Source organism: Amphiura filiformis, chromosome 20, assembly GCF_039555335.1.
Source record: "Amphiura filiformis chromosome 20, Afil_fr2py, whole genome shotgun sequence".
Classification (NCBI taxonomy): Eukaryota; Metazoa; Echinodermata; class Ophiuroidea; order Amphilepidida; family Amphiuridae; genus Amphiura; species Amphiura filiformis.
The window spans coordinates 54068889-54085181 of record NC_092647.1 but is presented as its reverse complement, the minus strand read 5'-3'; positions in this window follow the sequence as shown (position 1 = coordinate 54085181).

Here is a 16293-nt window from a genome sequence, read left to right as displayed (position 1 = left end):
AAAACTAGCAGCCTTGAAACTCCGTCATTTTTCAAATTGTTCGTTCATTTTCGACCATCTCTCTCAATGACGGAAATTATACTGATCTGAAAAAAAAAACCGCTGGTTTCTTTTGCACTAAAAAGTTAACGGGGAAATCTACCCACACCCTGGTCCTAATTTTACATCATACAACATCGAGAATGTCTTGGAAAACATGTTATTTCTGTGACGGAAATGATACTGATTTTGTGAGTAGGCTTGAAAATACGTTTTTTGTCAGTTTGTGCCATATATCCCGGGCCTAATTTTGCATCATGCATCTGGCCAGAGAACTTCAGAAAAATTATGTTATTTTAATCAAATACGTTCCAAACAAATAGCACTTTTCAAATTCTTCGTTATTTTTGGATCACGACAGAAATGATGCTGATTTTGTGAGGCTTGAAAATACATTTCTTTCTTTTCCAAATGTTTTTAAGTTGCAGAACACGAATTTTTTACAATATCAATTCGTTTTGTATGTAGGCTATAACCTTACATTAGACGGTGTATGCAATAGATTTGCACACAAACCCGGGCACACATATGACTTCATCCATGCAGGTAGTTCATTCCATATTATAGCATGTATAGAAGCTTAGAGAATTTGGATCTCAGTTAGACTCAGCAAACAATCTTCACAAAGGTTTCTGAAGGACAAATCTAAGTATTTGTACTTTCTACTTTACTCCTAATCTTGGTAAACTACTACAGTACATGCTGAATATGGAAGTGATTGCACACTTTAGGGATGCTGTTGAGTTGGTGTGTATTCCTACTCTTATATAACGGTGTGTACTTGGGTAAACACAGTTTTTGGAGCCTTGTTTAACTAAGGCGCAGCGTAAACCTAATCCGCGTATATAGCAACACTGATTATGATAGACGAAACCGGTAACCGAGGTCGACCTGGTTTACTTAAATGTTATTCGGATATATAAAGTATTGTAATCATTCAATTTCACAATGAAGTGTACCAGGTTTCAGCTCTTTTGCATCTTAGCATTAACCTATTTTGATACACTTTCATCCCAACCAATTGTTTTGGTTGAACAAGGAGAAGTGCTCGGAGAAACAGTCCCGGGGGGGGGCACTTCAATTTGAAATGGATATAGGTGTAGGGCTGGCGCTTTCGCACTAAGGGGCATTCGGTGAGAGCATCATGTAAAAAATATGGGGTCATTGGGTGAGAGCATGATTTTTGGCATTCGGTGAGAGCAAAATGTAAAAAATATGGGGTCATTGGGTGAGAACATGACCTTTTTTTTAAATGGAATCTTTGGGTGAGAACCAAAACAGCGCCACAAAAACCTTGAAAATCGAATTTCTAGTTCTAAATGGCTTCAAATTTCTTTATTTTTTCAAAATAAGTAACAAAATCAGTGATAAATGAAAGTTGCTGTTCAAATTGAACTTGTAAGGGTCTTTGGGTGACAGATCAAATGGAAAAATAGGGGGTCTTTGGGTGACAGAGCGCGGAGCGAGCATGTGTTCGTAAAAAATATGGGGTCTTTGGGTGACAGCGATGCTGAAAAAGGGGTCTTAACAGCCCTACATACGCGTCACCTCCAAAGTTGGAGTGCCCCCGGGGAAACAGTCACCTTTAAAGAGGATGAATTTATTAACGTCGATAAACAAATTGATGTCTTCAAAGCGATACCATTCGCCGAGCCTCCCATTGGTGAACTACGTTTTAAGCCACCCCTTTCTAAAGGGCAATGGAATGGAATATGGAATTCCACATATGACAGGGCAATATGTACCCAGCCTGAGGATCCATCAACAAGCATGTTCGAGAAAAGCGAGGACTGCCTGTTTCTAGCGATTTATGCTCCAAATCCAAAGGTAGGCCTAATCAGTCAATCCTGATCATTACAGAACAATTCTTCAACATTTACATTCCAATATAAACTTGAAGGGTCAGGTCACATTGTCAATCAAAATGTCAACAGCCTCACCAGTACACGTACATTCTGAAAACGCCCCATTGCCCGTTTTTGACATTTTATAAGACCCCTTAGGTCGGTTTTATGACGGGTCTCATTTAGTAAGTCTTCTTAGTAGATTAGTGGTTATGTTAGACGACGGATGGTGTTAATAGTGAAGACAAAATCAAGACAGCATCAGGCCAGATGTGTGGTTCCTATTGATCCATGATTTATTGGCTGACAATCTTACAATATGAAAAGTTGATACGAAAAGTGAGAGAGAGGCGCGACGATCTTCGCTCCGCTCCCCCTTATATGCGACCCCACCCTACCATCGATCCGGTATCTGGCGACTCTTGACCAATCGTAGCCGAGGATCGCCCGATACCCGTGATCGGCAGGGCGGTTCTCCAATAAAGAGGGAGTGGCGCGCATGATCGATATTAGGCTGATATTATCTTTATCTTATCGCGGTACTATGGTAACTTTCCTCAACCTTTTGTGGGGCTTTCCCTAGATGGCGCTCCACTCATTCGTTCCAGCCGGAGTATGATTCAGAGGGGCTTACATATACTTCCTCCCTCCGAAAACCAACGCTCCGGCGTTGATAATACGATGAATGGAACTATGGAACTTGAGGGGGTGATGAGTGGAACGCCACGTGGAAAAACCCCACGTGGAGACATGGAACCTTTGGTGCTACCAAAAATATAACGTTAACCTTCACCCCAAAATATAACATTGCCCTTTACCACAATATATATATAACCTTTGCCCTTTACCAACATATATAGATAACCTTTGCCCTTTACCAAAATATATAGCTACCATTGCCCTTTACCACAAATATATAACTTTACCCTGTACTAAAATATGCATAGCTTCACCTTGTACCAAAATATATATAACTTTACCTTGTACCAAAATATATACAAGTAAGAAATAGACCTTTACGAACGTATGATAACGCGTCACAAGCTAACCTTTTGCACACCCAAACGGGCGTGTGTTTGCCATGGGCTATAATACTATGAAAATGAAGTAGCGGCATTTCAAATTAGTTCATTGTCGGATGATTTGACTCGAACCTCAAAGTATGAAGTAGAGAAGAAAATCATGTGAACGTCTGAACGAGAGCATCGTTAGACCGAACCGGCTTGGTAAATTGGGCGGGGGGGGGGGAACAACAACAATTTGTTTTGTGGAATTTGCCCGTAAAGTGGATGGAGTGGTACATATTTTGTATGTACCGCTCTATAAAAAATTTGAAGTTAATTGCCTGCCAGACTGGACGGTGGCTGACGATGTAAATTAATTGAAATGCCACTACTGACAATTGGAAAACAATTGTGCCTACATACACGTGTGATAATACCCCAATACTGCAATTATTACTTTATTATTGCGTTATTAAATTACTAGCATGCCCGGCATAATTATGTTTATAACAGTATAATTGAAATAACTTACAAGTATGGACACCTCTTATGAAAAAAAAATGCAATTATAGGGAACAAAGACTTGTTATTTGTGACTGCTGGTGGCAGTTACCTTTCCCCAGGATCGTTGTCGAGGAACTGTTATTATAAAATACTAAATATGCAACTGTTATAATTTGGTGACTCCTCTTGAAACTGGGAACAATACCGGACTGCATACAATTAGCTGTAGGTGGGTGTTGTTACTGGTTTCGGTATCCGGACTCATTTGATACTCAACAATAGAGGAAATGAATAATTGACCGTAATTTATTCGTGGAGCGACGCCGTGTCGTGACCTGTTTGCTCCGAGCCCTTATCGAGAATGCTAATGAGCGCCCTCTCTTAACTAGGCAATTATTATGTGTATGCCGTCTCTGTGACGGCGCTATTGTGTCGGCAGGATGTAATTATCGAGACAATAATATTTGTGAAATAATCGAAACTCCGCTGATGATACACAGCGGTGTAAAGATTGAGTCGGAGAGTTGAAAGGTAGAATAACACCCTGGAACCTTTTAATCGGTAATGTATGCAGTCCAAACAACGGATTTCCGTCGTGGCTGGTGTGATGATATCAACAGAGATGCATTACAATGAGCATTAATTCGTTATGTGGCCTTTTCAATAACAAAATGATTGCAATAATAACAGTACCTGACCAATAACTTATATTATGCGCTAAAATAGTCCTCCATTAGGCACAGATTTAAGTCAAATTCTACCCGTATTTTGGAAAACCAATCCTATCCTGAATATGTGCGTGAAAATGCGAAACTGAAAGTAACAAGCCTCTAATACCGTCCATAAAAATATATGCTTTTATATATAGTAAAAAATTATAATGAAACCATCATTAATATATTGCTTTAACATATATATATTACGAAAGCACTCTTATCTCGTTTTTTTTTTTTTTTTTTTTAAACTTAGTTTACTACCTTCACCTCTGAGGTGTTGTGACGTTCAAGGGATGACTGCCTCAAACAGGAAACCTCTATGCGTCATTGCCAAGTATGATATTTGACATTGACAAGTCGATGCACTAAGCAGTCGAGGAAAACGCGTTGTGTCGCTTACTGGAGCTAGAAATTGCGTAATTGACCAAATTCATGGTGATCCCCCTCCCAAATGTCGTACGCATCTCAAGTCCTGACTCGGGTAGCGAGGCAGGTGGAGATCTGTATTTATTTATCATTGCTCCACACTAGCGAGCACCCAATTATGGAAATATTGCGAACTAATGCCAAAAACAAATCTGTCTTGCGCCTCATTTGGGGTTAGCAACATTGCGTGTGACCCTTGAAACTCCACAACACCTCATTATACATACAATATATACAAACTTTAACATCTTAAAACTACTTTATGCATATAACGGAATGTAATACTGACTGACAAAAAAAAAATAATGCCGACTCACCGTCCATTATGGGACATGAAGGATTTCGGGGACTTGGAGACAAAACATTTATTACTTCATTGACCTTACTGAAACTCCCTACGCGTTAAGCAAGTTATTAAACGCTCGATATTGTTTTCAATTGTGTGTTTGTTTTTGTTTTTGTTCTTCTCATTTGTTGGACTTCCTTACCTTGGGCCAGTGGGAAGCTATCAAAGTTAAAGGGCAATCATAATTTAAGTTGGTCTTGTCGCCCTTGTATAGCTGGATTTTTTTTTGTGTGGTGCGAAAATCCATTCGCACTTTCATTGTTTAAGGGGGTTATGGGGAACTGGGGAATGTTCTAACTCATAATGGAACGGTGAATGGCGTTGCGCGAAAACCTTCAATAGTGATCAAAGCTGTGCTCTTAGCGTTGGCCGATGTGAAACAAACCCAGCATGATAGCAACATTATATTACTTAAACGCATGGACCCTGCTAAAAGAGAGTTCTTGAAAGATAGGAGGATAGGTCACAGTTAGCATGTTGTGGCACTAGGCTGCCCTTACAATGTAATGCAGCCTGGGTGATTTACTATGACGATCTGACCTGCCCCAATCAAATCTGGGGTTTAGTTATAGGGGTGGGGATAAGGGATGGGGTGAGATGATAGGTATACCGAATTTGCACGCCTCGTAAATTAGGGGCACGATGACCAAATAAGCCAAGTATTGGCTAGTGTAAAATAAATGTGAAGCAGCATAGCCACCGGTTTTGCATACCAGTGTGTATGATCGAATACCAAAACATTGTAGCATATAAGCCTCGTAATCAAATTCAAACGGACATGACTCTCACTCCACCCGTGTCTACCATGTCGAGAAGTAAAAAGGGGAAGGGGTGTGATCGCACAAAAATCGAATGCCAGAAAATTATGGGCTGCCGGGAAACGAGGGCCGCGGGCCGGATCCGTGTTCAATATTTTACCCGGAAGTACCCTCCGCAACTTTCCTGGAGCTGATAAATTTAGGGATTTTCCGTTTTGATCTGGGACATGCGCCTCAGTCTGTGAGCACGGGCGGGGATTCCCGAACACCCGTCTGGTGTTTTGTGAAAGAGTCATGTTCGTGTCGATTTCAAATTGCCTTGAGTTACGCAATATTGAGAGTAGTACCCGTACCAACCCGACTGATCACATACTACTGTCCATATCGCTTTACAAGTTATAACTCCTCATTGGTCTCCAACGACCACTGAAGGAAAAGAGGACGCTTATAAAATGCAGAGGAGGTTCAAACGGTGGGGGCTGCTCACCCCCTCCAAACGCACCTTTGGTGCCAAAATGAAATAGAAATATGTTATGACTTTGGGCAGATCTGACACCTGTAAACACTTAAGAATACAATCGAGGCCATCCTGCATATTCCTTAGCGAAATATATACTAAGTATACCAAATGACCTTTGCAACCTGCAATAAGTAGGCTATACTCTGCGCTATTCATTTATGATATAGTATTTGCCTATACCATACAACAAAATTGAAAAGATTTGAGGTAAGTTGCTACCTCCTGACGACAGTATTACTGTACCGGTACGCGCAATCCCGACTTAACAAATGGCGAAATAATAAATTTGGCCAATTTTCTCCAAAATTCAGCTATCGACTAATATACCGTTAGAAACTCGTGATAGACTGTGTTGATCCCTCCTTCTTTTTTTTTTTTTTTTTTTTTTTTTTTTTTTTTTTTTTTTTATAATATTATGAAATAATTGATAACCAGAAAGCCATAGAGCCTGTCGTGTTGCTTTAAAGCTACAAATACAAACAGAATTTATATCGCCTAGGCTAAAAGAAAAGTCAAGTAGGCCTATCAGAATAGGAAATTCAAATACCATGTAAGGTCTATTACCTATTATACTATAAATGTGTACTTTATAGAAACATTGTGAATAAAATAATAGGCCTACTAATCACGCTAATATTAGATGGGCAAACTCCAACGGCCTAAATTTACAGTCTAGATTATACTGTATGCCCCCCATGAGTGAGTGTTTATATATCGTTATGTTTGTATTGTTGCTTGTTCTTTGCATGCAAGATGCTAATTATGTCTAATCAGGCAAGTCCAGGAAGCTTGTGGTCCTGTACTTGCCTGGCCTGTCAAAGCAGGCGCGACAGCGACCGGTGTCTCGCCGAATTGCGATGAATTGGCATCTTGCATGCACCGGAACCTGACAGCAGGGCATCCAGGTTGGATGCGCCGGGTTGTTATATGATCGGGGTGAGCGGCATCGTCGTCGTCCAAGTACAACTTGTCGTGGCATGCCGCACACTCCCGACATGTGAACACTCGAGAATCTGGGTTGACAGAAAAGACTACTCGGAATAAAAACCCTTGTAGGATGGCCGCCTGAAATGGGCGGCAAAATACCGAGTTAGCCTGTCCCGGCTCTACAATACCCGGTGTGAGGCAGGGTAGATAGTCCGAACAGACGATCATGTCATATATCTCCGAGTTTGACTTGTACGTAAATTCTGAGAAGCGCCAGAGGGCCAGACGCGCCTTAAAAAGCGCATATTCTAGGGCGTCCCCAAGTAATTGTTCGTCTGGACCCCATAGCTTCCACGCGCGAACATCGTATTCGTCGCGCGTGAACTTGGCGATGGCCACCAGCATGTTTGGCATGTTTGCAATAGTAAAATGCCAAGCAATCCTGGTGGCCCAGGGTTGGATAATCAGATCGCAATTTAAATATAGACCTATGTCTAATAGGGCATGGGGAGGAACGCGGTCCAGGGTGCGGAACGCGTCCTCCACTCTATGCCTGCTGTATAATCGGAAAGATATTGTTACCTGCTGCCAAAACTTTTTGGCGATCGGGCGTGGGCTGTATTGGAACGCATAATATTTGGCCACGTCTCCCTGCACTGACCACAGAGACCAATCTGGGTGGATACGGTCGGAGAGGCAGGGGAGGGAGATGTATACCCAATTCTTATAAGGGAGGTCCCGAGTATGAGGGCCTATAATGATTGAGAGAGCCCTACAAAAGGGTAGCATGTATAGTAAAAGCTCCGAGTCTACTGCTATACGTTTTGTGCAAATCAAGTTCATAGTAAAATAAATGTCATTGATCGAGCGGCCTGACGCTGAATTGATTGTGGTAGTAATGTTTGGGGTAGGGAGCACCGATAATATAAGGAATTACCTTGGAGTATATGATACATGAATCCTGTTATTGGCCTATACATGGTTGAGGTTAGAACATTAGTATTTGTTGTTATATATGTCTGAATTTGTATTAACCTGTCCTCTGCTACCGTTTTGCATGTGTACCTTCGGGGTAACAGTGTCGATATTATATTATTTGTATTATTATCCCTGAATTCTTTAAGCGAACATGCATAATACAACTTCCACGGGACCTGGAGCAGGTGCCCTGAAGTGACCTCAATAAACAGAACCAAAATCTACCAAAGTGTATCCAAAGTCAATATTATGGTGTACCCACCCGATTTGCTATGCATCTGACACACGCCAGTGCTAATCAAACACTCCTGAGCTCATTTCAGTATAAAAGTAGAATAGGAGGGCTATCCCCATTGATGATGGTAGCCAGTGTATTTGTATAATTGGTGACTGAATTTCCCGTGACAGCACGCACATCTGTATATATTATGTGTGCGCGGTAGGCCTATACAGTTTGATATGCTAGTAGGTATATATATTAGTGATATAATAACGATAATAATTTATGTTTAGAACCCGGGAGACCCACAATTGAACTATACTAATGAAAATGAACATCCGTCGAATATATACGATTAAATAAAGTTATTACAATATTAGCGATTAATAGCGGCTAATACTACAGCCGGTAGTAAAGCCCGTTTCATAACTGAACATAGCAATTTTTGGAAAACCTGGTGTCAACACTCCGGTCCCACTATGTCCGATAGGTAATATTTTGGGGGTAACTTTCGATTATTCATTTGTAATATATATCAACAAAAAAAACACAACAACAGCGGGGTTGTTCACTTGGGTGAAATCGCTGTTGCCTTATCACTAAGGGGGAAAATTTGACGTTGTCCGCCGAGGTGTAACGCCTGGGAAACAAAACAGTTATGCAACCTATATGTATTTGCATGATGTATACTCATATTGCGTTGCAATATCTTTATAAGAATTTGATATCAGAAGTACCCTATGCATACTCTCGTTCATATGTTATAAAATCAATCAATTTCAGGGGTCGAAACCGTCTACGCCCCGTACGGGAGGGGGACAATTCCCCTCTCACCGGTGTACTAGTAATGGAAGGATCAAATGTTGATGATGATAAAGTCGATTCTGGGGAAGTACCGGGGGTCACCGACTCTGCCATAGACGGGTCAGAAGATGCTAATTCATTACCCGTATTTGGGCTGCTAGCAGACGCTGCTGGGCTGTTAGCTGGCGTTGTCGACGGCGTCGACGGTGCCGACACTGTGACTGACGGTGCCGGTATGACGTATTCTTTTGGTACTGTGGTTGGTGCGCCTGTAGTAGGCTGTGTAGATTGTGGTGCCCCTCCCTGCGACCGTGTTGCCTGACGGTATGGTTTCAACTTGTCATAGTGGACTGTCGACGGTGCCGCCGCCGGGTTGGTTGTGTCTACAATACGGTACAGGCGCCCATCGTCCCACCTCTGGACGATACGAAACGGCCCCTTCCATCTGGGGGTAAGCTTCGATTCCCGGCGTTCGTCTTTTAGCCATACCAAATCATCCACTTCATACGGGAGAAAGCGTACCGATCTGTCATAGTAAAATGCCTGTCGACTTTACTGTGCTCAGAGTTTTCCCGGACGATATCATACGCGAGCAGTAGTCGCCGGTGCAATTCTGAGGCATAGTTACTGTGCTCATGTGGCATCGCCACCGGATCCGGTATCGAACCTGGATCGCTAAATAGGATGTGAACTGGTAGCAGTGGTTCTTCCCCCCTTTCCAGAAAATAGGGTGAAAAACCTGTGGTTGAATGCCTAGTAGCATTGTAACATAATTTGACGGGTCCTAACATCCGATCCCAATATTTGGTGCCTAAATTGCTAGCTTGCAATCTTTTTGTAATGCTGGACTTAATATCCCTATGCACACGTTCAACTTGACCGTTAGACTGTGGTCTATAGCTCGTGGTGCGGACTTTGCTATGCCAAACCGACGCAACAACTCCCTAAAGACGACCGATTCGAACTGGGCCCCTCTATCTGATTGTATACTGATAGGTAGTCCATGTTCGCTGACGTAATGGTCAAATAAGTTGTTAGCCACTGTAAGTACCGATTGATCTACCATTGGGTACATCTCTAGATACTTGGTAAATAAGTCAGTGACCGTCAAAATATATCGGAAACCGGTTTGAGAGAGAGGCATATATGTGATGTCTATAGCCAAATGACGGCGCCTAGGTACCTGAATAGGACGCAAGGGTGCCTTTAATTTAGGTACTGGGCTGGAATGACGTTGACACGCAACACACGATGCACAGTATTCCGTAATATCGTCGGGCATACCTGGCCAAAAACAGAATTTTCTAGCCACCTTTATGGCTGTCTGTGCTGAAGTGTGGCCCGCCAATGCCGCCCCATGCAATTGGTGTAACACCCCCTGAATCAATTTCTGGGGAATAATTACTTGGTGTAGTTCTGCCTGTAAGTCTTGCACGGTAGCAATTCGATATAATAGACCGTTAGTGCCTAATTTAAGTTTACTCATTTGCCGCCATAAACCCGTAAGAAAATAACCTTTGTCCTCTGGTGCAGGAGGTCTGTCAGAATTAAGCCATGTAATGGCTTCCTGAATGTCAGAATCTGAGTCTTGTGCACGTTTAATTACTTCTTGGTTGAATGTGAAAATATCGGCATTATGCATATTATGTGGCAGTACCCGAACTGTATCGGAACTTGCATCTTGGGGTTGGGGACCCCCCAGGGCCCCCTCATCGTCCTCCATATCATCAAGATGGTCCCCAGCTAGCATGCATATTTCGAGAAACTCATTTTCAGCCCTGTCAGTGTCGGTTTCTGGGTGGGGGTACCTACTAAGGCTGTCTGCATTGTTGTGTTTAGCCCCCTTCTTGTATTGGATGGTCCAATTCAAGGGATCTAGTTCTAGCACCCATCTAGCCCGTTTGCCCGTAAAATCGGCTTCCAAGTTTAGTTTGCGCAATGCCAACAGTGGTCTATGGTCAGTAATTATAGTGAATTCGGACTCTCTGAGGTAGTGTCTAAATTTTCTGATTGATGCTACAATGGCGTATAGCTCCCTATCAAAAGTTGACCAGTTTCTTTCGGTTTTGGATAACTTTGCCGAAAAGTATGCCACCACCCTCTCTCTATCATCAACATGATGCTGGGACAGTACGCTTCCTATGCATTCATTGGAGGCGTCGGTGTACAATAACCATGGTAGACTAAAATCAGGGTGAGCAACGATGGGTGAGGACGTGAGTTCGGTTTTCAAAGTATTAAAAGCCAAATCACACTCTTCGTTCCATACGAATTTAATATCTTTTGAGTCAGATGAAAGAGTGGCGATGCGATAGTGCTGAAATTTTGTATGAAACGCCTATAATATGAAGCTAAAGAGCAGAAACCGCGTACTTGGGTGGGGTTAACGGGCGTGGGCCAATTCTGTACTTTGGCAATGTTACGATCACAAGGTTTAACCCCCGCCTGGGACACTTTGTAGCCCAAGAAAGTGATTTCCGCTTTAAATAGATCACATTTTTCGGGGCTAAGTTTCAGATTGGCGGCCCGTAAACGGGCAAAGGTTTCACGCAAGTTCGCTAGTTTCTGCTCAAAATTCTTGCCGAAAACACATATGTCATCTAAGTATATGACTACTTTCTCCCATCTCATCCCCTTAAAGACCATCTGCATCGCGCGTTGGAAACTGGACCCGCTATTTTTTAGCCCCATCGGAAGTCTTTTGAACTGATAAAGGTTATTGCCATCCGAGAAGGCTGTGTATTGTTTATGGTCGGGGTGCATTTGAATTTGGTGATACCCACTGGTAAGATCTAAAGTACTAAATAACGCATTGTTTCTAAGGGCGTCAATTGCTTCATCTACCAAAGGGGTCGGCATACTATCCGTCCTAGAACAAAGGTTGATAGCCCTGAAGTCCTGAGTTAGTCTATATGAGGTGGTTTATCCCCAATTTGCTTTTTTCTTGACCATGACTATTGGGCTTGACCATGCACTGTCACTAGGTTCGATCACATCATTGTCGAGTAATTTATCAATATGTTTTTGAATTTCAACCCGTAATTTTGGTGATGTTTTGTACGCTCTTTTCTTAATTGGTGGATGATCTCCTACATCAATTCTATGCATTACTATATCAGAATTACCATATGGTTCATCCTCGGAGGAGAAAACATCACAATACTCAGTTAATAAAGTTTCTACCTGTTCCTTTTGCTCGGCTGTCAGAGCTGAATTCGACAAGTCAATAGGAGGCAATGTTTTGGTTTTGCATTTACCCTCTCTGGAGCTTGAGTCAACATCCTCTGTTTGCTCTGTTGTTGATTCAAGTACCTGGAAATCATCACTCTCGCTGAATGAACATGTATGTAACAAACCAATGACACTATTTTCACCTAGCTCTATATCAGAATTTGATAAATTAATAATTTTCACAGGGATTTCGTTGTTAGTAGGTCTGACCAAACTCTGTGCCATCAAAAGGGGAAAATCTATATCTGAGCTCATCTGTAATAATGAATCGTATTCTGAGAATTTTTCCCTGGAATGATCTAATGTATCCAGTTGAAGTAGAGCATGAAATACCGTTTCACTATTGGCTGGTAGGACTATAGATTCAGGCAGGCGAACTTCGCAGGTTTTCGAGCAAAGTTCGTCTTTATTTAATAGAGGTACCTTTTTCCCATTGAACGTTACATACCCCCTCTTGAAGTGTAGGCCTATATCATGTTTATTCAATAGATCCATACCTATTAATAATGGTTTCATCTTTTTCTCCGGGTTGGCAATATGAAACGTGTGCGTTATTTGGGACCCCCCTAGATTTACATTTAATGTGACTGCTCCTAATAATTTAACAGGATTACCTGTGACCGTGACCAATTTAATATTTGGGGGTTTTATATGTAACGGGGCATGCTTTGTCAGGGTGGCCAGCGTGTCGCTACGCACTAGGCTAGCCCCTGACCCTGAATCTATAAAAGTTTGAACCCGCCTATTGTTAACCGTGGTCATAATGGTCTGTGTAGATTGGCTGGACACCACTGAAGCTAATTCAATGCCGTTATATTGAAGTGTTGGAAGGGTCATTGCTAAATTATTATGAGACATTGAATGAAATGATGTAGGCGACGATCGACCCATATCGTCACCTAACGCGAGTTTTCCTGGTCCGTGTCAAATGTAACCCTACGGGTCGCTGGGCTAGCGGACCGTATGGACGGCGACGCGCGTCCCGGGTGGGGACTCGGTCGCCGTCCTTGAGCGCCGTCTCGTCGACGCTCCCCTGAATATGATCTGTCACGCCGTTCATTGCCGGCGTTATAATACCTCCGCTCCCCACTATCACGGCGGTGGAACGGAGGTGGACCATTGCGGTCAACCTGGCTAGTACCATGATTACGTGATGGGTCGTCAAATGAACTTCGCCGCTGACCTTGCGGCCGATCATACGACCCTGACCTACTGTCTCTTGCACCGAAAGAGTAATGGCGCGATCTGTCGTTTGACATAGACCGGTTGCGTATGTCGCGCGGTCCATTAAATGAATTCGGGCGGTGTCCGTGACTTTGACCTCTATAGCCATCACGCCGGCGATCATTTGATCGTGATTGTCTATAGAACGTCTCCTGTCCGCGCCCGTCACGTAGCTCATTAATGAGGCGTTGCGTCGTCTCGTTCTGACGACGCATTTCCGTCACTAATGCCTGTGCCCCAGGAGTGTTGGTAGAGAGTTTTCTCAGCTCTGCCAACACCGTCTCCAACATCTTTTCAGTTGGGTTTTGCGCGTCTATTGGCTCCATTTGTGCTAAGACTGGGGTCGGAGGTTGTGCCCCCAGTCCAGCCGATGAAGCATATATGTCTACCATTGGCATGTCCGATGCCTGATACTCCTTCATGGCGCGTTCTGCGTTTTTGCAGACGCGGATAGCGGCTTCAAGAGTATCAACATCTGTCTCCCGACACTTACCCCTCAAAAAGGGTGAGACACCCGCTATGAAACGGCGTAATATCTCAGATTCTCTTTGTTGGACTGAATACGTGGGGAAGGCTTGGATCACTAATGAGCGCAGTTCGCTCTCATACACCTCTACATTTTCCCCAGAATGGCGTGGACGCGCCGTTAATGAGCCCTGGAATACCCGCAAGAAGTCCTGATTATTAAATACTGCGCTGAGCCGCGCTTTACACAGTTGATAATCGTTTTTTGTGTCTTGTGGGAGGCTGCGGTACACTTTATATGCATTTCCTGCTAGTTTTTGGGGCAAAATTGAAACTAATCGTAGATTCAAATCTGCGGCGTCTGCCGCGATAGGCCTAATGGTATCTTCAATACGACTGAACCAGTCGATGATATTATCATATTGTTCACCCAAAAACTGTGGAATGTCTAGCGTGATTTGGAATTGATTATGTACTGCCATGCTTAAATCGTTAGTATTATTTTGTTGTGAATGAAACCGGTTTGCACTGCTCAATTTTGATTTATTCTGCTGGTTAACACAAGTATTTAGTGGTATAAAGCCATGAAACCTTGCTTGACTTAAATAATGGTGTCAACTAACTACCCGCTTATGCCTATATTATTGTCCACCACGATGTTTGTAGTGATTTCGCTATCAAACTGTATCTAAACATATAGCCTAGTCGGTAAACTCGTTATCCACTTATGTATTAACTAGAGCTAATATAATTGTGCTTACAATAACACGCGTTTTAGGCCTAACGGTCGAGAAGGTTACTGTCCAAACAAAGAGAGAGGAATATTTTCTCACAGAACAGAATAGAACCAACAGAGTGTAAATAGCAACTTAGTTGCCGATCCCCTTTTTACCAGCCTTAAATCTGGCTTAGTTCGCAAGCGCTTACAAATAATCTTACAAATGGTGAAAACATTACAATATAAATGTAAAATACAATATCAATGCTATTATAAAACATAAGACATTATTGAACCAATGATTTCAAACGGATTGTGTACTTGGATCACTTGGTGAACAAATGTAACACTGTACTAAAATGACTCTTCTTTTCGACAATTCATAACAACCTTGGTAATTATATGAATCATATGAATTGTTCTTGTGCTGAAAAAAAAAATATTTCTCGTGCATTGGTCAGTATATTCGGGTTTATAACATTGGTTGTAATTTTGATCAACATGCAACCACTTATGGCTGAACGAATTTAAGCCTGTCCACAGGTTACTTCCCAAAATGAGTAGACAAGTTTTAGAAAGCGGCCACCGGATGAACGAAAGCCTGAGCGGTGGTTTCAAATTGAACTTGCATGGAACAACGGTTAGCTGCTCGAAAATGGTAACGAATGTTATAAACTCGATTACACCTAACCTGCATGTAACTCAAAATTCTGTGACAAGCAGCACGAGATAGATTGCGAAATTTTATGATAGCTGTAACTGGATAGGTATTGTCATAAAGCACTGGGTCCAAAGTGAGGTATTGAATTTTTGGGAGATACTGAGCTGGCCAAACTCGGGGAATTTGGACTGAAATGTTCATGCCGTATTTCTAAAAAATTGGCCATAGCGGACCCTCTATATTTAATAAAGAGATTGTGGCTATCGGGGAGATTTGCCGAAACAGTCGGGACACAGTTATGATCGAGCACCTGCACGTTTGGATAAATGTGAAAGTGGTCCAAAATGAACAAACAATGTTGGTGATTGAATAAATTTAGAAACGAAACTTCGTAAACCGCATCCAGTGCAACAGGACCGTTGAGCAATAATTGAGCTGGATTTTGATTATGTGAGGAAACGTGGATCGAAATACTGCGTGGTGCGTAAAGTGCTGGCCACGGCTGGAAATGCAATATACTAAAATATTTGGGTACACTCATGAGGCTATCAAATGGATATGTAGTCTGTTGGGGACGGGGTACAAAACAATATCACATATCAATCAACATTAACAAAAGTATATAAGTCGAACAATCTCACCATCCCCTGATTTGTTTTGAAGTGATAGATGTACTCCGTCTCTGCTACCACTGTAGATTCGGAAAATATCGCGGAGAGTCCTGTGTTTCGCAAATAGTTGAAATCATGCAATCAGTGTTCATATCAAGAAGCGCTAAAGTTCAAGTCGTAGAACATCAGGTGCACTGTTAGATATTTGCGAATAGATGGAGCCAAAGAGTCAGTGTCCGTGATGACTAACACGCAAAAGTTCAAACGAAATATGTCATTAGTCGCGGAGAATCCTCG